The sequence below is a fragment of the Canis lupus genome, chromosome 1 (assembly GCF_011100685.1).
Source record: "Canis lupus familiaris isolate Mischka breed German Shepherd chromosome 1, alternate assembly UU_Cfam_GSD_1.0, whole genome shotgun sequence".
NCBI classification, from domain to species: Eukaryota; Metazoa; Chordata; class Mammalia; order Carnivora; family Canidae; genus Canis; species Canis lupus.
In genome coordinates, this window is record NC_049222.1 from 7,118,329 (window position 1) to 7,144,811 (window position 26,483).

The 26,483-nt window shown below is 32.6% G+C and overlaps 1 long non-coding RNA gene across 2 annotated transcripts; it reads left to right on the plus strand.

Annotated features, from left to right (window-relative positions):
- On the plus strand, positions 1–23,696 carry LOC111090576. 2 transcript variants are annotated; one of them, XR_005353002.1, is made up of 4 exons: positions 1–233; positions 10,735–10,965; positions 15,366–15,648; positions 23,451–23,696. It is a non-coding gene; the product is annotated as an uncharacterized LOC111090576 (long non-coding RNA). The 2 variants fall into 2 exon arrangements; XR_005353001.1 differs by lacking the exon at positions 23,451–23,696 and having other exon boundaries at positions 2–233; positions 15,366–16,046.
- The last annotated feature ends 2,787 nt before the right edge of the window (positions 23,697–26,483 follow it).

Sequence of the window (26,483 nt, forward strand, 5' to 3'; positions counted from 1 at the left end):
TGCCAGCGTTCCCTATACCTCCCAGAAAAACCTCTTGGGGGCTCAATGTCAGTGGCTGGGGTTGCAAAATTAAGACCTCATGTGTATCTTTCTATCATACCTCATGAATAAGAGGTTTTCATAAACCTCCTCAGGATTTCTTCCTTAATGATGTCTTTCTCTTTTTCTCTCCTCCATCCCAATGAGTTTACATCTCCACAGGCCTGTGTGTATGAACACAGGCACTCCCACAGGTAATATCCATGATTTGTAACATATACAATATACTTTAGTTATAATACATGTAAGCATGTGTGTGTATATATCTGTATCTATTTAAATTGAAATAGCTGTAAATGACCTATGTTCATCATGACAAGTCATATACATTTTTTACACTGTTTAACGTCATGTGAACCTAAGGAAAGGATTGTGACTTTCTGCTACTTGAATTTAATCTTTCTAAGGTATGCCCAGTTACTCACAAGGTTTTAGGAAATAAGTTGCAAAAACAAAAGCTTTACAGGTCACTTATTTTGAAGAATAAAAAAGCTGATACTCTGTGGAAACATTCATTGTTTATAAATGACTCCAGCATGGCATTGACACAAAAGAATGATATTTTTCAGACAGTGGGGTTGTTTTAATACAATTATATTTTCTGGAATTGCAATATTCTCTAGAGAAATTGAACATTTCTTTTTTGTTTGACAGATTAATATGGTATAAGAGATTATAACATTTTCTTAAAGTGTATGTTTAATTGTTAATATGTTAATTATTTTATAACAAATAATGAATTAATTCATACTTTTAAATAATTTCACCTTTATTTTCTCAACATTGGAACTTAAGGCTTCTTTATGTTTTATAAACTATACTTTACATTTCCTTATACTAAAATTAAATAGAAGAAAAAGCTTGCATTGAAAAAAGTTAATTGGTTATGACCAAACATTTGTTCACTCTTTCTCAGGAATATTCTGAGTTTATATAGATTTACAGAGGTATCATTTAAACTGTGACTTTATTTGCTGTCCCTTTAAATGTTGAAATGAATTCTCACATAAAACACAGATCTCTTGGCATATTAGCCAACCTACTGTCTCAGAACTTAATAATTTAAAAGTTTAGAAAACAGGGAAGACTATTGAGTACATATAACATTTTTCCAAACTGCAAAGAATTGTTGTATTTACATCAGTTTTCATATTTTATGACTCACCTACTTTTACAATGTGCATTTTTTAGAGCTGTTATAATTGACATTGTTGTATTCAGTACCTATGACAGAGTATTTTAAACTCTTGTTCAAAAACAAACAAAAATACTTTACCCCTAAAATGACACTGACTTGTGAAAAAAGGACTGTCTGCTGGACCTTCATCCTTTCCTTTAGTTCAGCAATTTCAAGTGGATTAAAACCTGCAAGAAATGCTTTCTTCATTTTCCAAACACAAAATCACTTAGAATATTTGGAATGAGCAGGATTGCCTTGGGGACCATATATCTCTGCCTACAGAATTACATTCTCCTACTTTGATATTATTTTACTTTATGCAAAATAATCTGTAAAATGTTAAGAATTCAATGGTTTGAAATGTTTCTTTGCCAGACTTTTAAGCTTTTGGAAGTCCTTATATAAGCAACTTCAAAATTTTGCAAGTTTCTTGAGTTTAAGGCACACTGGGAAGAGCATTTAATCTCTGACACACATACAAAAAAACAGGAAATGCACATTCAAAGGAAAGAATGAATCACTTTTTCTATATCTATAGGAAATAGGCTATTTTGTGGTTCCTGGAGATTTAAAATGAGTAGTGCCAATCTCAAAATATTTTAGCATATTATAACCATCACTGTCTTAGTAAAATTATTAGGAAATGGTCTAGGGCAATTTATGTTCATTCAGAGTCTTGGTGACGGTTGGAGAGCTTGGCAAAAGTATTCTCCAGCAAAAACTGAATAAAAATGTTATTTTTCCTATCCCTAGAATATATATGTTAATATATCGCTTTTCAGTCAATGGGAGGAAATTGCAAGGGATTACAAAATCAGGAGGAGTGAGAATTGTGGATATTTCAAATCTCATCTACTCTGCTCAGGGCCCTTTGGGCAGTGATCTTATTCTTCCACCAAAGGCCAGTTGGTGGTCCCTGTCTCTCCACAATAGCTCCCCTGGAAGTCCCTGTACTTCTTGCCCTTGCTCCTTCAGAGCAAGGTGTATTCAGGGCTTTCTTCTGTTACTCGTCCTTGAGTCCTTAGGTAACCCTTCAGTGTCCCTTATTCCTATCCAAACTCTTAAAATAATCCCTTTAAACACCCTCTTCAATTACTCCTTCAGGAAATTATTCATCCATTTCCTGCCAAGAACATCATAATACACATTATGTTTTCAGGTTCTATATATGGCACTGTGGAAAAGCACTGAAGCCTAGAAAAAAAGATTAAAACCTCTAGGCTAGGAATATTAAGTACTATTTCTTTAAAAAAAAACAAAAATATCATATAATAAAACTAAAAGTGACCAATAATGTTATCAAATACTCAAACTCAGAATGTTGCTTGACAACAAGATAATTTGGTCATTTAAGAACCATCCAATACTTTTGTGATGCGCTACATGCAAAAAAGTGGCGTGAAGAAGAAAAGGATATTTTCTACAAGAATACATTATTCATACATCTTGTAATATAACTCGAGATTTGGGAGTTGGGTATCTTGACCTTCAGCTACCTAACCAAAGGATTGTTATTTTCATTGCTTCTTTTAAGAAAAGTGTTATCACTATCTTTCCATTTGACATGAAAAGCTATCACTCTAGGTCAATGCCTATAACAGAAGATAATAAATTATGAATCTGAATTTTATTGCCAAGGCTAATAGTGATCATTGTTAAACTAAAAATTTTAAAAATGCATTTCACTTATCAGCACTCAAACTAGAGACAACAATCCCATCATGATCTGAAAACTGAAATGTGAGATTTAAGTTGAATACAAACTAATCAGTGAGTATTCTCTACAAAATACCTACTGAAAAATTAAATAATATATTATAGTTCCTCTCCATGGTATATATTTTAGAGGTTTTTTTTTTTTTCCCAACAGAATGATAGGCACTAGTTAGAATTTCAACAGTATGAGAAATAAAACCAATTTTCAGGTACTGATTAAACACACATATATTGTTATTTAACTTTTCTAACTTAATTGAAATTGAGCAGATGATATATAATTTCATTAAAAACAAAGATTTATGAATTTCCTCCAAATTTATAGCTGAATAATTTAGCTAGAATTTTCAAATCAATCTCGTAGGGATCCTATTATAATTCTACTATTAGAGACTGAGACTATATAATTTAAAATTAATTTGGTTATCCTAATAAATTAATTGATTTGCTGAAACATATGATAAATTAAGTATATCTATTAATAAATCAAAAAATTTGGCATTGGGGGTGCTTGAGTGGCTCGTTGGTTAAGCATCCAACTCTTGATTTCAGTTCAGGTCATGATTTCAGTGTCATGAGATGAAGCCTGCATTGAGTTCCACTTTCACTGGGGAGTCTGCTTCTCTTTCTCTCTTTTTCCCTCTTCTTCTGCCCCTCCTCTACTTGTATTCTCTCATGCTCTCTCTCTAAAATAAATAAATAAATCTTGAAAAAAATGGCATTTTAAAGAGGTAGTTTAATTTGTGTGTTCCAGGTTACTTGACTAGAAAGGAATAAATGTCTACTGTGAGAATTCAAAGCCCAGGTTGGACAGGTGGCTGAGACTCACTATATCCATACAGCCATAACACATGCCATTTCTTTTAGAAACAAACTTCCATAGGTGTTTAAAGTTTAGATACACATTTTAGTAAATGTTCATAATAGTTTTTTTAATGTTATTTCATTTATACCAACTATTTTTTTCTAGAATCACTATAAAGAAAATTTTCACATAACACTGAATCAGAAATACCTGAGCCTGGGAAACTCAAACAATCATCTAGAGCTATCAATTTCAACCTATTTAATTATCTTAACATTTAATTTTTTGAAAAATGATAGAAGGCATTAAATAGTTTTATTAGAAACCTGAATTTTCATTTTAAATCGTTGATATGCCCATATGACATGATTGCTAAATATAATAAATATTGGCATATATAAACGAAAATAATCCAACATTCTTATAACTTTATCTAGCTGGATCCTCCTTATACAACAGCAGTTTGATCACTGCCACCATCCATTATATGTTTACACACACACACCACACATACCATCCCATGGTATGGTCTGTTAACATACCATGTTTAATAATCAGACTTTTATGTTAATCCATCTTCTCTTTCAACTTCTACATACATTTAATATCCTCCCCCAAAATATATTATAAATTTGGTTAGCTAATTATGAAACATAAAGGATAACTTTTATTTGAAATGTATTTCTTGGGGTGTCTGGGTGGTTTACTTGGTTAAACATCTGCCTTTAGCTCAGGTGATAATCCCAGGGTCCTGGGATTGAGCAGCGCATTGGGCTCCCTGCTCAGCAGAGAGTTTCTTTCTCCCTCTTCCTCTGCCCTCCACCTACGCCCCAGCTCATGCTCTCTCTCAAAAAATAAAATCTTTTAAAAAAAGAAATGCATTTCTCAATGAGATAGATGAAGGGGTTTTGCCTCTTTTTTAAATTGCTCTAAGAATGAGATAGGTCTCAGCATCAATTCTCTCTAATTTCATATATTGTTCTGAAAGTTTAGAAAATTATTTATGTAAATAAGTGTCTTAGAATAGGAGTATCCATAGCAATATAACCTTATTTTTAAATTCTTCTTAGTTTATATATAAAACTGTTTAGTAATATCTGATTGCTGATGAATCATTTAGCTATTATTTCAATATTATTATTTTTTAATTTTTTATTTGAGAGAGAGAGAGCATGAGCAGGGAGCAAAGCAGAGGGAGAAGGATAAGGAGACTCCCACTGAGCAAGGAGCCCATTGTGGGGCTTAATCCCAGGACCCTGGGATCATGATCTGAGCCAAAGGCAGATCTTTAACCAACTGAGCCACCCAGGCACCCCTATTGTTTCAATATTATTAAAAACAAAGATTTTAAAGCATTATATTTGCATAATATTTGTTACCTAGTCATTAGAGTACTTTTCTTCATATTCTAGGAAACATTCAATAGTTTTTACAAAGAATTATAAAATAATTATTAATTGTACATTTACTATTTTATTTAGAAACACTTATTTGCCCCAATATACCCAGAATCAGTGGAGACAATACAAGTATTGTTAATTTGCTGTTATTGATAAAATATTTGTATCTTTTCATGAGCTTTTAAAAAATATTTTATTTGTTTATTTGAGGGAGAGAGAGAGAGAGAGAGAGCACATGCACGAGGGTGAGGGACAGAGAGAGAGGAAGGAGGGAGAGGGAAAGAATCTCAATCAGACTCCAGGCTGAGCATGGAGCTCAGTGTGGGGCTTGATTTCACAACCACGAGATCACAATCTGAGTTAAAATCAACAGTTGGATGCTCAACCAACTGAGCCACCCAAGTGCCCCTTTTACAAGCTTTAAATACATTTTCTGTAAAACTTTAAGACTGAAGATTTTCCTCATTCAGTTTATGTATTAGTGCAGACTTTGAAAAGATTAGTTGAAAATACCAATCTCTTGTCCTCTGAGTCTCCAGAACTTTTTACACTCTCTGTCAATGCTCCATAATAAAAGTTGGGAGGCATGAGGAATATGCCCATCTAATTTAAAGTAGAAGGATGCTCATGAAAAGGAGAGTGGGAATGCAGAATGAGCATGATGCCTTTGGCAACAAGAGTATTTCCAGGCAGATCAGTTTTAAGAAATTGTGCTAAGGTAAAAAAAAAAAAAAAAAAGTTTGTCCAGTGATCCTTAAAGCAATACATGCCTCTGCACCCTTGGAGATTAGAACATTCTAAGCTTGCTCCTCCCCGGTCCCTGACCAACTGGACAAGCCATTCATCTTTGCCCATCCAAAACAGATGACCAAGTACACTGCCTGAATCTCTGCCCATTAGGAAAATTTCCCTTTACCTTTCTTTCAGGACCACCTCTGAATGAGACTTTACTCAGAAGCAATTTCTGGTGTTTACTAATATACTGAGACAACATCTCTGTGAACCATTACATTAGAACCACCATTGGATGGATAGGTGTGCCTGTCCATCATTAGATCAACACAAGGACTCCATTTATTACCTAATCCTTATTTGCCCCCACCATTTATCCCCTAATAGAAGGCTCATGAATACTTTGTTTCCACAGAGGTCAAGGTCAGCTCATGTCTTATATACTATAGCCCTCAAAATATGTGTGTGTTTTACTTTCCTCAGCATACTGTTATATGGTTAAAAGATCATAGAGCTCTATAGAGAAAGATGGAGTACTTACTTCCACATACACTTGCTGAGGTAATGTAAGATGCAACATAAATCCACTCACATCTCTCCGTCTTACTGCCTCCACTTATTATCAGGTTTTTCCCAATCCAATCTCAGCCCAGTAAATACCTCCATGCTTTAGCACTGCCTCTTCTCCATTCTGGCCCCTGTATCCCACTATGGTGTCCTTGACAAAATAGAAAATCTTCTAAAACTATGAATCATAAAATCCTTCATTGGTTTCCCATTATCCTGAAAAAATAATCAAGATTCCTAGCACTATGTCCTAAAACTTTCATAACTTACCTTTCCCATAGCCTTGGTTCTGACTTACCATTCATTCTCTACTCTCTATGCAGGTTCAATGTTTTCTGAGTCCTCAATCAAGGACTCATTATTAAGGCCTTAGATATTGACCCTTTTACCTGAACTTTTCCCTGTTTCTCCTTTTTCAGTAATTTACAGTCAGAAACCCTCTCCTTATCCACACAGCACACTATACGTTTTCTCTCTCATCCTATGCTATAATTTGTATGAATGTAGAGATGTGTCAACCATATTAATATTTCCTCAGCAGCTTATAGCACAGAACTTAACCAGGAGTGTCCTATTATTTCATTTAGGAATTGAAATAGTGAATGCATTAATCAATATAATCATTTGTATTAATTGTATGGCAGAGGAATTTATCAGTTGTTTTTAGTTTTCACAACCAAGTACAATTTTTCTTCTCAAAATTGTCATTTCTGTCTTCTCAGCTGTCTAATAATATTTTGCAACAGGGAGGAAAACTACTCCAAATTAATCCCTTTAAGCATACCCTAAAATATTTAGAGCTCTAAGCCATTTTAGCCATGATAGCTCTAGCTTTCTAAGAATATAGCTTATGCTGCTACACTAAATATTTTATCCCTGGAAAAACATAAAATGGAAAGTACAAATGTCTGTTTCCCTTGACTATAAACAAAGATTTTCAGTAAACCTTTTGCCTTCTTTATTCAATATTTTTCTAGACATTTGTCAGAGTTCGATATTTTACAGCATCTTTGTACTTGAGAGAGTGAGTGATCTAACATTAAATCAATGATTTTTATGGCTGTAAATAAAAGAATGATTTAATGGATAAAATCCTCAATTATTTTTTTAATGTCTCCATCTTACTCCATAAAATATTACTACATGTTAAAATAATTAACATGATAAAATTGTAAAATGTTCATTGACTCTAATTTAGAATAATAGTGAAGATCTGATCCTAAAAATTACATCTTAGGAGTAATTATTATTATTGTTTATTAGTAATTTCTTAATAGTAAATTGCTATGATTCACAGTAAAATGTATTCCCATTTATTATCTTCAAAGACTTAAATCCTACATGATGGGTAATTTTACTTATGTTTATTCTCATCAATTTGCAGAGTTAGCAGCTTAAAAGATGTAGGACATAAGTGAATGTGTTTCTATTATCTATTTAAATGTATGCAAGTATGCCCAAATGTCAGCTAATCCTTAAATTCATAAATATCCACAAACCTCAAGTCATCTTTACCATCATGGTTTAGAGATATGAAGATTACAGAAATTCTACTTATTTTTCCTTACATTTGATTAGAGTAACAAACATGTTTGTGGATACTATTCTGGACTTTGGTTTCCAGAAAACATAAAAGTTGTATTAGTTGATAAGGACCTAGCTTTTACTATGAAAGGAATGAGTGGCCATTGGAATATTTTGAGCAGAAAAGTGACAAAACCTTACTTACATTCTGAATCTTGTAGAAGAAAGGCAAAGTCCACAGGATCTATTAAGGATCTATTGTAACGAATCAATTAAGACACATTAGTGGTGTGAACCACGGTGCCATAGTGGAAGTTTTGAGGAGTGATGACATTCTGAAAATAGTATGAAGGTAGATAGTCCAGGATTTGTTGCTGGTTCAATTGTGGGGTGGAAGAAAAGGAAGTGCGATAAAGATAATTCCAAAATATTCTCCTAGAACAAATGGAGGAACAAATGTGCTATAAATACAATGGGTAAGATAGATAGTGGGAAAAGAGTAGTAATTAATAAGGATCTTTGGGGATCCCTGGGTGGCTCAACAGTTTAGTGCCTGCCTTCTGCCCAGGGTATGACCCTGGAGTCCCAGGGTCGAGTCCCAGGGTCGAGTCCCAGGATCGAGTCCTGCATTGGGCTCCCTGGGTGGAGCCTGCTTCTTCCTCTGCCTGTGTCTCTGCCCCTCTCTCTCTCTCTCATGAATAAATAAGTAAAATCTTAAAAAAAATAAGGATCTTTTTTTCACTACGTGAAATTTAAAATATCTATACAACATCCAATTGCAGAGTCATGTAGATATATATTTATTGGGAAGTCAGAGCTGAGGATATAAATGTAAAGAACTATTACACATGGGGAAGGCTATGCCCTGTAAATTCATCCCCAAAGTGTCACTCAAAATTTATTTTTATTCATTAACCCTCATTTATTCATGCATCCATAGGTCCATTTAGGGATGAAAATGCCATTACCTTAACTCAGGCCTTGTAATTTCTGATTTTTTTTTTAATTTCTGTTTTAAAATGACAGATTCTTTCCCATTCTTCATATTTTTGATCTTGGGGAATCCAACTTAACATCCAGCAATTGCCATTTTTTATCTTTTTTTTTTATTTTTAAGATTTCATTGATCTATTCATGAGAGATACACAGAGAGAGGCAGAGGACATAGGCAGAGGGAGAAGCAGGCTTCCTGTAGGGAGCTTAATGCGGGACTCAATCCCAGGACCCCGGGATCATGACCTGAACCAAAGGCAGATGCTCAATCACTGAACCACCCACCATATTTATCTTTCTAAAGTAGAAATTTAACTGTCCTATCTGGAGCCTTTAAAATCATTCATTAGTTTTCTATAGTACTTGATGGAACTTAGAAGTCTCTGGAAATTCAAAGTGCTTTTCAGCCTGAATATATATTAAAATAAAATGGTATTAACGTTATCACTACCCATGATTACAGTTCAATATATAGCAAGCCAATCTGATGGAGGATCTAGACCCCAGATGTATTTAAAGTTCCTGAGTGCTGCTGCTGACCAAAAGCCATAGTTGAGGTCCGCTGTCTGAGGCTTGCTTAAAAGGCTATTCATAGTTTGGTCCCCATGTTGTAGGGTTCACAAATCACTACTCAGTTCCTCAAATACTCTGTTCTTGACAAGCTCCCTCATTCTCTCTCTCTCTCTCTCTCTCCCTCTCCCTCACACACGCGCACACACACACACACAACACACACTCACTTCCATCTTTCTAGAAAATCTCCTTCCCTGTTTTCACCAACCTAATTCTTTTCTACCAGGGCTCATCTATTCCTTTCCTCTCACCAGTCCTGCCTACTGCATTCCCTCTCACCCTTAAACCACTGCAGACCTGTTGTAGGCATTTCTCCTATCTGTAAGTTCTTTATGTCTGGTATTTAAACTACCTGGTTTGTAACTTAGCACACAAGCCATAGGAAACTAATACAATGCTCAAAACTTTATGAAATTGGCTAATTTTTTATCAATAAAATGAAGTTCTATACGATTTCTTATACATCATTTACATCATATAAATCATTTGCAGAACCAGGAATTACAAGCATACCTATAAGCTCAGTTTTCCAACATCTAATTAAGTTTGTTGCTCTTTTTTTTTTTTCAAAAAAATGCAGCATATTATTGCCATTAATGAACCTTATATAAAGTAGATGCCATGACCTATGTGTTACAGCTGGTCTTTATATAGATGAGGCTGACACAGAGTCATCATTGCTGTGTTGCTGCCTTTATCTTTGGTTTTCAAGTATGCCTGAAAATAAAAATCAAGCTTAGTTTTAACTTGTCTCCTCCCTTTGATCTTCTGTTCAGAGCTTGCATGACTTTTCCTGACTCCTTCTGATAGTAATTTTTATCACATGACGGTCCTAACATGCATCATGTTAAAGCATGTGATTTCAAATAGGGACCCAAACTGCAAAACCAATAAAGATGAAATATAGGCAGTATTTTTAATGGACTGAGATTCAGAAATCCTTTGGGTGGAGGTAAAGGTGACTTAACAATAGTCTGGAAATGACCTATAAATCTATATGTATTCAATTGTATGAAATTCTGAAAAGTCATAATCTGTGACAGCTTAATTTCTATTTACTTTGCATTTTCCTAAAAAAATGTTTCTTAAGACAAAATGTTATGGAAGAAATCAAACTAGTCTCAAAGGTGAGTCTCAAATCTATAGAAGGAAATGCCTATAAAATTTATTATATATCACTTTCCTGTGTCTTCTAATCTCTGCAGAGCCATTCCATCTGCTATGACGTGCACACAATTTCCATAGTACCAGAATGGCAATAAATACTGCTGGAAAATCTGTTTTCTCACCAACTCATTGAGACCCTTTCATGATTTATGTTCAACCTGGAGCCCACCAAGGAGTGACAACAATAAAAATCCAGCTCAGAGTAATGGAGTCACTAGGCCATGCTTTCCTTCACATCCTCTCGGAATGAAGAATATGAGACTTGCCAGGTAAAAATCTAGAACAGGATTTTTCTCCAAGTCTTTCTGCTGTATCCTCCAAATATATGCCATTACTGAGCTATTTAGAGGATAACTTTTTCCAGGAGATCCTTTTAGTTCATGGTCATTTCATGATTTGGTATGTAGCTTTTTTTTTTTTTTTTTTATGGTAATGGCACAAACTGGTACTCTGCATCTTACTCTGTTCAGTACACATTTTAGAGCAATATTTCTGAGAGATCCCTAGTCCTTACATAGTCACAGATATCACATGAAACTATTTTATTTTATTGAAATGAGGATAAAACATATTGCTTTAAGTACTCTGAACAGATATGTGTTCCTTTTCATGTGCAAATTTCTAGTTAATTTGACTGTTTCTGAATTGTTTTCAATGAGCTATTTTTTCTTTTTCCTTTTAACCGGGAGCTTATCCAGTCAACTTAATTGCTGTGGATTCTAACACTGTCACCTTCTCAAAGCCCTGCAATTAACACAAGGAATGTGTGAAATGCTCACACACACACACACACACACTCACAAAGTAAAACCATCTCTTAAGCATATCAATGTTCTCATAATCTGCATTTTAAAATATCTTTGCACACATATCTAACCTTCAATAGCTAAGTATTTAACTAGTATAATTGGTTTTCATCACTAGATATGGGTAGTATTTACAACACAACATATATTGTATCTCACATTCGTTAAGGGAAAATTTTATAAATAAAACAGAATAGCACTTTAAGCACTAGAAAAAGAAGATTTAGAACACTTTCATTCTTTATCTCTTCAGTGGCATATAACACTTTATTGTTTTCAAATAGCCTTTGATACATTTCTCTATACTTTTTAAACAGCTATATGGAGGGGATGTTAGTGTGTTATCTCTGCTAGCTATTAACAGGAGAGAGGTGTGTAGGGCAAAACCTCTTTGCCCTATGAGCATATAATATATAAATTAACTAAAATGTAGGGGAAAATTGCAAAACAAAATATTAGCCATATTTTTGGATACAAAGAAAATGTGGTAAATTATGTTTAAAAAGTGGATGGTAAAAAAAAATAAAAAATAAAAATAAAAAGTGGATGGTAACCCAATCAGTACTCAGGTGAAATGTTATGGTTTCCAATATTTAATTTAGAAAAAATAAATGGATAGTAAAATAAGTAGATATTTTGATTAAATAAAAAATAAGATTTAATCCTATTTCTCAAATATGAGAGCATAAGCATAAAATGGTTAAATGGTGAAAGCTACACAAAATTCACTGATAGTCACCAATAAAAGGTGGTAAAGGTAAAGCTTCAATAATGTATTTTTAAGAAATTAGTACTTAACTGGTGTTGGATACTGCTAACACCACTTTTATGTATGGTTTTATATAATCCTCAAAATATCTCTTGAGGTAACTGCTATTATTACTTCCATTTTACAGAGGAGTACACTGAAGCAGAGAAGTTAAGTAACTTACTATAAGAATTACAATCCTGGGATCCCTGGGTGGCGCAGCGGTTTGGCGCCTGCCTTTGGCCCAGGGCGCGATCCTGGAGACCCAGGATCGAATCCCACATCGGGCTCCTGGTGCATGGAGCCTGCTTCTCCCTTTGCCTGTATCTCTGCCCCTTTCTCTCTCTCTCTCTCTCTCTCTCTGTGACTATCATAAATAAATAAAAATTAAAAAAAAAAAAAGAATTACAATCCTACTCAAACCAATGAGAAAATATAAGGAAGGTTTCATTCTAGTAGATGAAACTATATTTTAAATCACTGAAAAAACATGATAGAATGTAGAAATGTATCCCATTATTATATGATGATTTTATATAAGACGTTATATGGGATTAAATAATAATAGATAATTTTACATAAGATATTATATGGGATTAAATAATAGCTTATTAAATAATAATAGCTTAAATAGTACAGATAAAATTGGCTTCCCAGAGGAAAATAAAGTGAAATTCTAACTTCAGAGCATATATCAAAGTAAATTCAAGGTAGAATATGATAAAAGTAAAATACTTCCAAGTGTACAGAATGTTTATACAGCAAGAAAGAAAATTCGAAATTTACAGATTTGTGGATATAAGCAGTAAATATTTATTTCAGTTTTATGGAAGATACTATATTCAACATCAAATGGCAAATTTATACCAGGTAAAAATGTAATGTATGAGCAAAGTTGTAGACAAATGGTTTACTATTTGTAATATATATATATATATATATACACACACACACACACATATATATATAATTACATATAAAAATATATAAAAAGGTGCAAAACTTTTATATCTATATGAAGTCTATATGTATATATAGACTTCAATAAGCTGATAAGAATAAGACAGAAATAAGGAAGAGAAGAGGCAACTGGGTGGCTCAGACGGTTGAGTATTTGACTCTTGGTTTTGGCTCAGGTTATGATTACAGTCATAAAATTGAGTCCTGCATTGAGCTCCCCAGTCAGAGGAGAGTCTGCTTGAGATTATCACCCTCTCCACCCTCCCCCCACTCTCTCGTGCACATGCATGCACTCTCTTTCCTAAATAAATAAATAAATAAATAAATAAATAAATAAATAAATCTCTAAAAAGAAAAAAAGAAGAAAGAGAAGGAAGAGAAATTTTTAATAAAATAAGAAAAACTAGAAGTAAAGGATAGTGTCAATCAGAAAACAGGTAAATCAGAGGGTTCATAAAACAAGGAAATAATCTGACTAGTAATCCATAACATACAGATTCAAGGAAAAGTGTAAGTGATCATTTCTACCCCTTGTATTTGGATAGTAGGATAGGAGGGGTGGAAATAGAAGAACCCAACAGGAGAAAAGAAAAACTGTCTTATAAACTGATGATAAAAGTATGAATAGCTGTCATGCTTGTAAAGTAATCAGGCATAGTTTTATCGAAGTGATAATTCATGTTAGATTTGCTTTATAAATCCCACTTTGGAAATATATTTCATAGAAAAAAATCACTTGTACATGACTACATACACCTGGTTATGATGGAAACATCTCAGTAAGGATGCCTGGATCCTGTTGTGGAACAGAGTATATCTGTTAAATGTCTAACATTTTTTGTCCAAAATGTCTATGTAATGGCACGTAAAGTAGCTGGAATAAAAAGTGCAGCTACCAGTAGAATTTAATGAAGTAAATGCAAACCATCTGTGAGAGTCTTAAAATCTTTTGGAAACCATTTTATTGAAAATAACAGATGGTCAACTATAAGGCAATATTGAATATTAAATAATTTTGAAAGAAAGAAGGTAACACTCAAAATTTTACTCTATAGAATTGTTTCAAGACTTCAGTAAGGGTATTTACTTCAATAAGAAATCAAAAGGCTCTTGGTCATTCCCTATAGAATAGCAAGAGCTATGTTTGATTCATGAGGCAAAACCTGGCATATGCCATCACACTATATTTTGGACTGTTTAATTTCATAATTGCTTCTTCATCACATTTATTTTATCTGTTGTATTGTCTAAATGATCCTTTAACAAGATTTCCAGATTGATAGCCTTAAATGTGCCCACATTAATTATCTGATGACCGGTTAGTAAGTGTCTTATTTAAAGCATTTTTATAAAAAATAGCAATATGGACACTTATTATGAGCTTGGAATTGTAAACACTTTACATATATAACATTTAATTCCCTTAGCAATCCTTTGAAATATATACTGTAGCATGGTTCCAGTTTTACAGAGGAGAGTAAAGCCACAGAGAACCTGGCCAGATCATTCAGCTACTAAATGTTACAGTGGTATTTGAATCTAGAAAATTGCTCTGATACCTACTTAACCTCTAAACCACATATTCATCTTCAGAAACCGAATTATACCTTGTTAAAATTCATTGCAATATATATTCCAATACATAATACTGCACATATCACTGAGGAATTTTAACAAATGTTTAAAGATATTGTTGAATAATCCAACATCTCAATGGTAGGGGCATTTTATGATTTAGGTGACTGCAGAAAGGATTTACAAAACTCATATGGATTCAAGTCCTTTTTCTGCAACATAGTACTTGTGAGATGTTAAGAAGGATGCAAAACTTTTCTAAGCCTTAGTTTTCTATCCAAAGGGAAATTGAGTAATATCCATACCATAGAATTCTTGTGAGGATTAAATGAATTAGTAGACAAGAAAACACCTTCTAAACAAACCTACCACATAATGATTTAAAGAAAAGCTGTGATTAATATAGAGCTCTTGTGCAACACACAAACATCTTAATGTTATTATGGTGTATTTGTCACATTTTAGGACAAATACTGATTATTATTAACTAATGTTCCTACTGATACTGATTATTATTAACTAATGTTCCTACTCTATCTTGGTTTCCTTGTTTTTACACAATGTCTATTTTCTGTTTTAGGATCCTGAACAAGACATCATGTTTTCATGTCTCTTGACTGTAACAGTTTCTCAAAATTCCCTTGTCCCTGAGGACCTTGACAATCTTGAGGAGTAGCAATCAGGCATTTTGCAGAATGCACCTCAATTAGAACTCATCTGGTTTGCCTCCTGATTATATTGGCATAATGGGGTTTGGAGAAGATAACAAGGAGGAAAGTACAAATCTCTGCATCATACTGAGGGAACATACAGGCAATCAACATGACCACCCTGTTGATGTTAAACTCTCTCATCTGACTGAGGTAGTATTGGTCATATTTCTTCACTATAAAATTACTCTATTTTTTCCTCCCTTCCTACACCATATTCCTTGGAAGGAGGTCACCAGGCACAGCCCACATTTAAGGAATTAGAGGTATTCCTCTACCTTCCTAACAAAGGAACATCTATACAAATTCTTTGGACTTCTTCATGGAATTCCTTGGACAACTGCATAGAAGATTTGCTTACTCTTTCTCATTTATTTATTTATTCAATCATCTACTTATATCAGTATGGACTCATGAATCTTTATTTCATACTTTGAGTTGTCATTCAATACTGCTTCCTCAGTTTTTCTAGCTTTCCCCATAGGAAGACCTTTCAGTTGGCTCTTGTATTTTTTCGGCATGCCCCCATCATTAATCAGCCTTAACTTTAAACAGACAATTTATCAACTTGCATTAAAGTTTTAAATGTAAGATTTCCATACATTTTACTAGTTTGGTTTACCTTTGCTTTTTTTAAGATTTTATTTATTTATTCATGAGAGGCAGAGACACAGGCAGAGGGAGAAGCAGGCTCCTTGCGAGGAGCCCAACGTGGGACTCGATCCCAGGACCTCAGGATCAGGACCTGAGCTGAAGGCAGATGCTCAACCACTGAGCCACCTAGGTGCCCCTGCTTTACTTTTATTATTCTTAAAGGAATTTAATATTGTGTGGTCTGGAGAAGGGTTGTTAAATTATGTGTCTTAGTATGTATGAATTAACTCTAACCAATACTTTGATTACAGGAACAAATAATTATTTAAATTCAATGTTGGTGAAAAACTTCTATGTAAAATATGTAAATTTTTATGTGAAAAACAACGAATAAAATACACCAATTCAAAAAACACAGTATAATAACTTAGAGATACTTAACTATAGTACATATAATATGTAATCCTGTAGCTTAAATTTTTCTGATAATCTAATATTATTGGCATTTAACATTTCTTTTTTTCTGATTTGTTAATTTGGTTGAAAGTAAAATGAAACATTCAGGGTGATTGAAAATAAGAAGAGGGACATTTTAAGAAAATAAATGCATCTATACAAATGGAAAATTCCCAGATGTCTTAACTTTAAATCAATATTGATTTATTCCAAGCGAAAACTATGTCAATTTAACATGGACCTGTAAAATGATGAAATAATACAGATATATTTTAATGAGAAGGCAAAGAAGTCCTTTATAAGAGTGATTAAAGTGATTTTTACACTTCTAACCCTTTTTAGAATAAGATGCATTCCCCTCAAAAAAAGCTCATGCATAAATATCTTCTTATCCATGATATATAATATAATCTTGAAAACTCAAAGTAAACTGTAAATTACCAAATTAGGCAACTTCATTTTTTATTTTCTTTGTTATTACTATATTTTATTTTATATTTACAATTTTTGCATCTACCTATTTTATAACGTTATTTAACATTCAAAATTTAATGACACAGAGATATCATGATCTAGCCACTACAGTGTAGCTATTAGCTTGTTGGGTAAATTCTATGGTTGATTCATTTTACTTTTGCAGCTAAAAAAGCTTCAAGCTGAGCAGAGAGGCATCTGATTGGGTCATCATCTCTGTTGGAAGCTTCTCTCTTGTGTTAGTCTTGACTTTTATGACCTCAAAACAAAGTGCTAATATTTTACAATTAATAATAACAAAAGGAGAGAAAAACTGAAAATGGAATATATGACTGAGCCATTCATTTTAAACCATGACTTCTTTAATTCATTCAAATCTTTAGAAATGATAGATTTGCTTAATGAACCACTGGCAATATGTAAAAGACAGGAAAATCTGAGCTTCTGCTATAGAATTATTGAGCATATATAGTAGCAGTAATATTTTAAAGCAAAAGGAAATTTCAGTGTTGAGGAGCCTTTAAATGTTAACAATGCCTTTTTGCTTCAGACTTTTATAGCAGAATATCAAAACTCTGCCTAACATAATTAAATTCATGTTTTTGAATCCATATTATTAAATATATTTTTTAAATTGCATAGCCTGAGAAACTGTATTTTAGATCTTTTATACTTATAAAAATAATCTCAATATATTCTACCCAATTAAGTGTGTGTATTTTGTGTAAGTTAGATATTGTCAAAATAAGCCAAAGATTTAATTTTATACTTAGTATTATATATTAAACATTCTTTCTAATCATCTATTGTGTAATTACACAGACATCTATCAATCAATATTTATGCCAATAGCCACATAAAATTCTTTACATATGACTTTGTAGCCACATAAAATTCTTTACATATAACTTTGTAATTCTTTACATATAACTTTCTTTGAGTAATTTTTAAGTATAGATTCCCAAAGTATAGATTCCCATAGAAAAAGAAGGCAGTTGTTAGTTAAAATATTGTGTATAGTTCTGATTTTCAAATATATTATCAAAATATACTAGAAAAGGTTCTTACCAATTTACATACTATCATCACGAGTAAGGAGAAAGTTCAGTTACACATTTTCACATTATTTACTATCTACTAATCTAACAGATAGGAATAGTACTTTACAAAATTAAAGATCATCTACTTTTGGCTATGATGTATTTGCTTGTGAAAGATTAATGTCCCTTTGGAAACAACTAAAAAGTAGAAAACAAAAGAAAAGTAGAAAAGTAGAAAAAAGTAGAAAACAAAGAAATTTTCTTATAAAAGAATCAAATAAAGAAATAAATAATCAAATGGGATACACTGAGCTATTTAGTTCACCAGGATTTTAGATATCTTAATCCTAGAACAATCATGAGAGAATGCAAAGTGGTAATGCTTTTCTGGCAGGAGGTAATATTCTCATTGAGAATCTCCACTGTTTTCTGGACAAAATAGTTGGCATTCATTCAAAAAAAACAAAGCATGCCAATACAAGACCATATGAGGGGAAATTAAGGAAAGAAACCCTGATATTAGGAAATGACCCATGGGGTTCTACATAATTGGCTTTGTTATCTGGCAAACTTCTTAAAAAACAAGGCTCATCATCAATAAGAATGACAAGACTAGAGAAATAGAAGACAGGTGAAGAGAAAATAACCAAATTGCAGTGCTTAAGGGAAAATAAAAGATGATTTTTTTTTTTTTTTAGGAAACATGAAATTTAAGAAGGAAAGGAGAAAAGTAATAGAAAATTACTAATATTTGAAGAAACAATGTCTGAGAATTTACAAAATTGATTAAGAGACATCAAATAACAAATGCAGAAATGCCCCAAATCCTAAGCTGTATAAATACAAAGAAAACTAAAATAAGGAGCATCACAGTATAACTGCTGGAAGTGAAAACACAAAAAGAAATTCTGAAAAGTACTCTCAGAATTTGCCATCAGCAACAAAGTCCTTAAAGGGAGCAAGTTATCACTGACAAGCTAACTAACAGGAATTTCTATGAGGTTTTGCTAAGAAGAAAAAGCATAAAAACCACCCCTTTTTTATAAAACAAACTATCACTGAAAGGTCCATACATATGATATGCATATTTGTCTATACAAGTTTACATAAACAGAGAAAAAATATGGAAAAATGCACCCTAGTGTATTAATATAGGAGATATGTGAGGATGGTTTTTCTGTACAGAATAGATGAAAAACAAGGAGAACAGAGCCAATAAAAAGGGAGAGGGGAATGTATTTGCAGAAAAAAAGTGTACTTGTTAAATTTAGTATTTTATGTAAATATTTCTGGATGTAGGTATGAATACATTAAAAAGTAAAATAATCTCTACTAAATCTGGAATTTATCTACTTCAAGGATTTTGGTAGCATATTTTTTTCTAAAAGTGCCTAATATTGCCACAGATACTAGCTAAATAACAAATGCGCCCCCCTCCCCCCACATGGATTCAGGTAATGGACTGAAATCTTACATGTTGTAGCATTTATTTCTTGTCTTTATATGTAAGAAAATACCTAATTGGCCTTACAATGATCTGAAGTTTTTATTGCTAATATATTACCTAGAAAAATCTTTATATTTCTAGTTGTGAATTTCTAAAGTATTTGAGTTTTATCATATTTATTGTTTTATTATTGTAGTATTGGCTTTATTACAAAAATGGAACCATTGGTCACTCTCTCAGCACTTTATATGAGTTAAATGAATTTGCAAATTAAAGCAGTCTGACAATTTGAAATAATTTCTTCTTAAGATATTTAGCTTGGATACTTGTTTGATAAATTTCATGAGACATATATAAGTCTTTCTTACAGTTTATTTTTAATAAGTTTTATGGAGACCTGGTGGTGAATTACAGTAATATATATTTCCAAAGAAAAACATTCATAGTTGTCTAGATTTCTCAACTGAATGCTTATATTATTTAACTAAATATTTACTTCCTAGTTTTAATTTCCCATATACCTATCGCTCTTTTCCCATTATTATCTTTGTGATTTCAAAATAGTCAATTTTTCAATATTCTGACAAGCAGCTGACAAGTATATTCTCTATTTTGGAGGTGGATCACTTTATTACATCTATGAATTGTGCCCTAGGATAAGACATTTAAAGCCTTTTATTCTTGTAGTATGTCATCCTATTTCTCCTGTAGTTTCTATGATTTTTTGATTCATAGTTTTATTTTTTTTTACTTCATGAAATAAATGCTGGATCTTTGTTTTAGATTGCATGCTTATCAGTATAAAGTCGTTGGTTTCTCTGTTGTTTCGTGGTCATACAATGTCTTCTGCTTGTTGTTTGTCCATTTGCTTGACAAAAGTCTCCTAATCCTTGTACTTCCAAATTATTTATTAGCTTTTTTAAAGATCCATCATATTGGGAAGAACAAATGTTGGATTTTTCCTATCACGTAATCAACAACTTACTCTCACTGTGGGTTTTTTTTGGGCAAGGGTTGATTTTATCACATTTTCATAATTTGATTTGTCATCTTATTCCATGTTTCATCTATTAATTTCAATGCATAAATTCACTGTTTGCTCTTAGTGTTTGTTTTATTTACATTGTACTTAAATGATATGACAGATTCATACACAATATTTGCTTTTATATTTGTCAAATGTTGGTATTATTTGGTATACTTAAACTTCCATTACTTGAATTATGATCTTTGAATTGCATGCAAGACTAGTCATAACAGTATTCTTCATAGGAGGCATTCAACAAATGTGTGATGATGTGCTTTCTCCTTTACCTTAGTGGTACTTAGACATATGTAATAAATTGATCTAATAAATATGTCAGGGAACGTCACTAAAAAGAAATAGTAAGTTGCAATTTACAACTATATAATATTTTAAAATTTAAGGGTAATAGATGAAAAGATAACGTAAAGGAGAGAAGAGTTTTATAAACAAAAATACGGATTTGAGTTTGTTCAGTCTGGGAGAAGGTAGGCCATTTAGACTCCTCTTATTGTCTTCCTAGTGTCGTCTAATTACTCTAATTGACTCAAAGTTATTAGTTTTCTCTTCTTGATTTGCTTAAGGCATGTTCTTTTTATTGCTGAATGAATTTTAATATAACTACTAAATACTAATGTTTCCTTCTCTACCTGATAGCATTCCCAAGTTAATTCAAAAATGACTACTGAGGTTTTATTGGATTTCTGCTAAATTATTTTCCTTTTCATAATTGCATTGTTTTGTCTGTCATATCCTGAATTTCTCCTGAGTATATAACTTCATATCTTTCTTTTACATTTTGATATTTTTTTTCATTTTAGGCAAATTGTTGATGGATATAGAGAGAAAATAAAGATAGGTCTTGGCTATAACCAAACAAGAATAAATATTAATATTTTTTTAAAAAAGAATAACTATCAATACAATGATTACATTTATGTTTATGTTTCTTCAAAAAGAATTAAATGAATTATTGATTAAAATCATATAATATGATTTAAAGACAATTCTATTTATTAAAGATGTCTACAGCCATACCACCCTGAATGCACCCGATCTCGTCTATTTATTAAAGATTTATTTAGTTTACTATAAGATTAAAATAAACATGTCGGCAAAGTTCAATGTTATATGCAACAATAAGCACTGTGAACATTATACCATTTTTTTTGAGTGTTACTTTTGCTATCGTTTTAAGTCATTTGTTTGGTTTTCCATTTGTACCTAGCTGCTAGCTCTTAATCCAGCACATGCCATAATGAATAGGAGGATTGATGAATCAGTAAATTATTCAATTAAAGTGTTGTTATACTGTTATTTAGAAAATCATATTTTATAACAAATTATGTTGAAAGTATAGTAAAAACTCTTTTTTGAATTATCTATTTGAGGAGACACAATACTCATACAAAAGAATAATCATTATAATACTATGGTTAAATGCCAGAAATCATACAACTCATAACTGCCATGATATATTAGAAAATTAGATCTTCACCGAGACTGCAGATGTCAAGGGCTCAGCTTTGGTGATAGGTATCTCATAGGTAAATGAGAAGGCTAATGAAGATGATTGACACCAACCAAGGCATGCATGGAATATTTTACAAGATAGTTTGGTACAATAATGAATGCACTAGTATTAATAGACAAGATTGTTGGAAATATAGAAGACAAATCAACATAGGTCCTACATATTGAGCTAAAACCGTTGAACTTTAATTTGTGGTTAATAACACAGCGATTTATATTATTGGATTGTGGGGGAATACATGATCTATGTTAGCCTTAGAAATTCAATTCTGTCAATATGGTGTAAGAGAATGTGTAAAGGGAACAAAGGCCAAGGAGACAAATTAGGAAGCTAATTCAATATCAAAACGTTACATAAACTCTACCAAGGAAGGAAATGTTTCATTGTGATGCTTATATCCCCGGAGTCAACAAAACTTCCTAGTGCTCAGTAAATATATGTTGAATGAATGTATATGTTAAAAAGAGATGAAACTTTATATTTTAGTTGTGTCACTATGTGACCCTTGCCAAGTTATAAATGTGTGTTTCGCATTATGGCCTATTCTCAAAATGGTCTTATGTAGGTAATAAAATGACATATAAATTTAATAATCCCTTTTATTGTTATTATAATTCCCACACAGGTAAAAAAATTGGCTTTCTAACACATTGACTTTGATGGTAGAATAGATCATCTCAGTTAAAATGTCCTGGAGGAGGTTAAATTGTGTAAGATTAATGTGTGAGAATAGATATGAGATGTTCCAGTGAGAATGGAGATGAAAATTTAGAAATCATTTTCATAAAGTCAAAAATAAAAAAATACGAAAGTGATTATTATTTTTATTTCTTAGAAGTATCAATTAGGCCCAAAAACAAAAGCAAAAGCAAAACTGAACAATTTCTTGTTCTTTTCAATTCTAAGACCTATTACCAGGTTTTGGTGGTAGTTCAGTTTTCCCAAGTTGATGTCCCAACTGAAAAAAACTAATTTTGCTAAATTAGTTCCCTAATAATGGTTTATTAGAAAATGGCTTCTGGAATATTTGATTAATGAATAGCATATTTTAATTATCCCTAACATGACTTAATTCACAGATGTACAAGATATTTGTAAACACAGAGGTTAGTGTTTTATATATATATATATATGTACACACACACATAGTTTTTTCTAAAGTACTGTTTACTATGTGCAATGAATATAAAGGAAAAGATAGAACTGTGATTTATTCCTCTTTTAATCTACCTTTTTATGCCCCAAGGGAGAAATTACTTTGATTCAAACTTTCTTCCTTCAGTAAGATAAGACTGGTAACAAGTGTATTGCCAATTAATTAACCCTTTTGGTTGAAGACTCAGGTATTATTACCTAATTGCTTTTGGTCGACTGACTTGTTTTTAGGTCATTGCACACTGAGGGTTAAGTCATCATCTGAAGCAGTTACCAGTGCATCTCAGCTCCCCACCCAGCCCTCTGAAAACCTTCTAGATTTGGCCATCACACAAGAGTGGCCTTCCTTTTGGTCTCTCACTACCAGAAGCCTTCAGAACAGAGACAAGAAGCTCCTTTTATTGGCCAATCTACATGGCAGAGCTGGGCATTTCTCAATACCGATAACATCATCAAATGTTACAGAATCACCTTAAAACAGTACACATTTTAAACAAAAATATATTTAGTATCTGAATATTGTCGTGGTTGGTGTTTCTTTGTAAAAGAAAGTAGGGGTCCCGTATCTGAAATGATCCAAAACACAAACCCACTATTGCTTTAGATTTCCTTTTTATCAGAGTCCAATCCAAATGTTAATGGAATAATAGTTTTTAAATATGGTTTGTATGATTAACATCAGTGTACAATTATTTTCCTTTAAAAAAGATATTTATTCCGCAGAAGTGAATTCAGTGTGTTCTTCATGTAATTTCATTCCTTGGCCATTGTGTGTTTGGCATTGTCCGTGCATCAGTGTGTCTCTGTATGTGTGCTACCTAAAGCAATTGCCTTAATTAAGATTGTGGTGACTTTGGGAGGGCAATTTAGAACTGTTCTAATATTATCATATGCAGCTGCCTAAAGAATTTGACCAACATGGGTTTTAGGCTTCTATCATATAGTTAAATATTTTATATGCCCCTTGTTGATGACACAAAGTGATATGAAGAACTTTCATTTGATCCTATGAATGATGAAGAGTTTCTGGTTTTCCTGAGAATTTAGATAAGATCTAAGAATATTTGCCAAGATGTGCCTTGTAAATAAATCAATTCTTTTTACAACACAAGCTCTTTAGACAGATGGTCATTTAGAATTCAGTGTTTCACTGGGAAAAAGAAAGAACAGAAGAGGAAAGGATAAAATAGCATGTTAGTACATATCTTATGCCACACTAAACTCATTGTAAAAACACAACTGGTCATAATATTCCAGTGGAATGGAGAAATACACACACTCTTTTGTATGCATAATTGAAAAATATGAATGAATTCACATTTAACATATGAAAATTAAAACTCATCCATGTAATCTTGCACAATAGTTTAGTTATATTTATATTGTAATATTTTACCAGTAATAGAAAATGTTTCAAGGAGAGGCATATAGATAATCTGAGATATTCATTAAAATGAAGTAAATCAACATTCACAAATTATCCTGTTTAACATGAATTCTTAATTAAATTTTAGATCAGTGATCTTTGCATGTATTTATAAGTATGTATATATAGTCTCACCAAAAATATTCTATCACTGATTTTGAAATTCTCGAGAGGGAATAGTTTTTGTGACATTTAATTTTTTAAGAAACATTTTTGGAGCAGTTTGCAGTCCCCTGCAAAATTGAGAGAAAGACAGAGATTTCTTTTATATTCTCTGCTCCCACATATGCATGGCCCTCCTCCCCATTGTGAACATCCCCAACAAGCGTGGTACATTTGCTACAACTGATGAACCTACAATGACACATCATCATCACCCCAAATCCATAATTTACTTTAGGTTTCATTCTTCTGGTTAGATAACCATTGGGTTTGGACAAATGTATGATGCCATGCATCCTTCACTATAGCATCACTGGGGTTATTTTCACTGTTTTATTATTATCCTCTGTCCTCCACTAACCCCAGACTTTGAAAATCACTGATATTTTAACTGTCTCCATAGTTTTGGCTTATACAGAATAGTTGGAATCATATAGTACACAGCATTTTAGATCAACTTCATTCCTGAAGAATACGTATTTGAACTTCTTCCATGCCTTTTCATGGCTGGATTAGCTAATTTCTTTTTAATGCTAAGTAATAGTTCACTGTCTGGATGAACCATGGTGTATTTACCCTCTCACCTACTAAAAGACATCTTGGTTGCTCTCAAGATTTTGCAATTATAAATAAAGCTTCTGTGAACACCAGCATACAGGTGTTTGTGTGGACACAAGTTTTCAACTCTTTTGGGTAAACACTAAGGAGCGTGACTACTGGATCATATGGAAAGAATACATTTAGTTTTATACAAAACTGCAAATTGTCTTCCAAAGTGGCTGATTCTGCATTCTCACCAGCAGGGAATGAGAATTCTTTTGCTCTAGCACCTAACCAGCATTTGATGTTGTCAGTGTGCAGGATTTGGGGCACTAACAAGTAATGATGGCTCATTGCTATTTAAATGAAATTCAATTTTGATAATAAGTGATTTTTTGACTGCCTATTTTCTGAGCATTTTCATGTACACAAGTGTATTTAATTACTACAGATGTATATATATATATATTTTTTTTTCCATAGATAAGGGTATCTGGGACAATAACAAATCCCGCATGGCCACATATCTAGTGAAAGAATGAGACTGTACTGGATTCTAGGACTAAATATCTCCTTTAAAACTCATTTTCTGGGTTGCCTGGGTGGCTCAGCGTTTGAGCATCTGCCTTTGGCTCAGGTCATGATCCCAGATTCTGGGATCGAGTCCCACATCGAGCTCCCTGCATGGAGCCTGCTTCTCCCTCTGCCTGTGTCTCTCCCTCTCTCTCTGTGTCTTTCATGAATAAATAAATAAAATCTTAAAAACATTAAAAAAATAAAACTCATTTTCTGTGTGACTCTTTTTTGCAATGTTATAAATAAAAGCAGTGTATTGTGCTGGAGAACCTAAAATATTCCAGTGAATTTACTCAATTACTTAAACACGTAACTTAACACAAATATAATTACACATGAAGGGTTTTGCAGTGTAAGTTCAACCACAACTTTCCTGAAATTGTAAAAGTGAACTATTAGTCCTCATCGCTCCAAACTTTATACTTCTGACACCTTCTGTCAAAAATATAAACTAATTATAGAATACAAGGTAGGGGATATTAAGATGAATAAGTCTTTATCTCTCTCCTTTCCCTTGATGTCTTCTTTCCTTCTCAGATTTCTTATTCATATCCATAGTC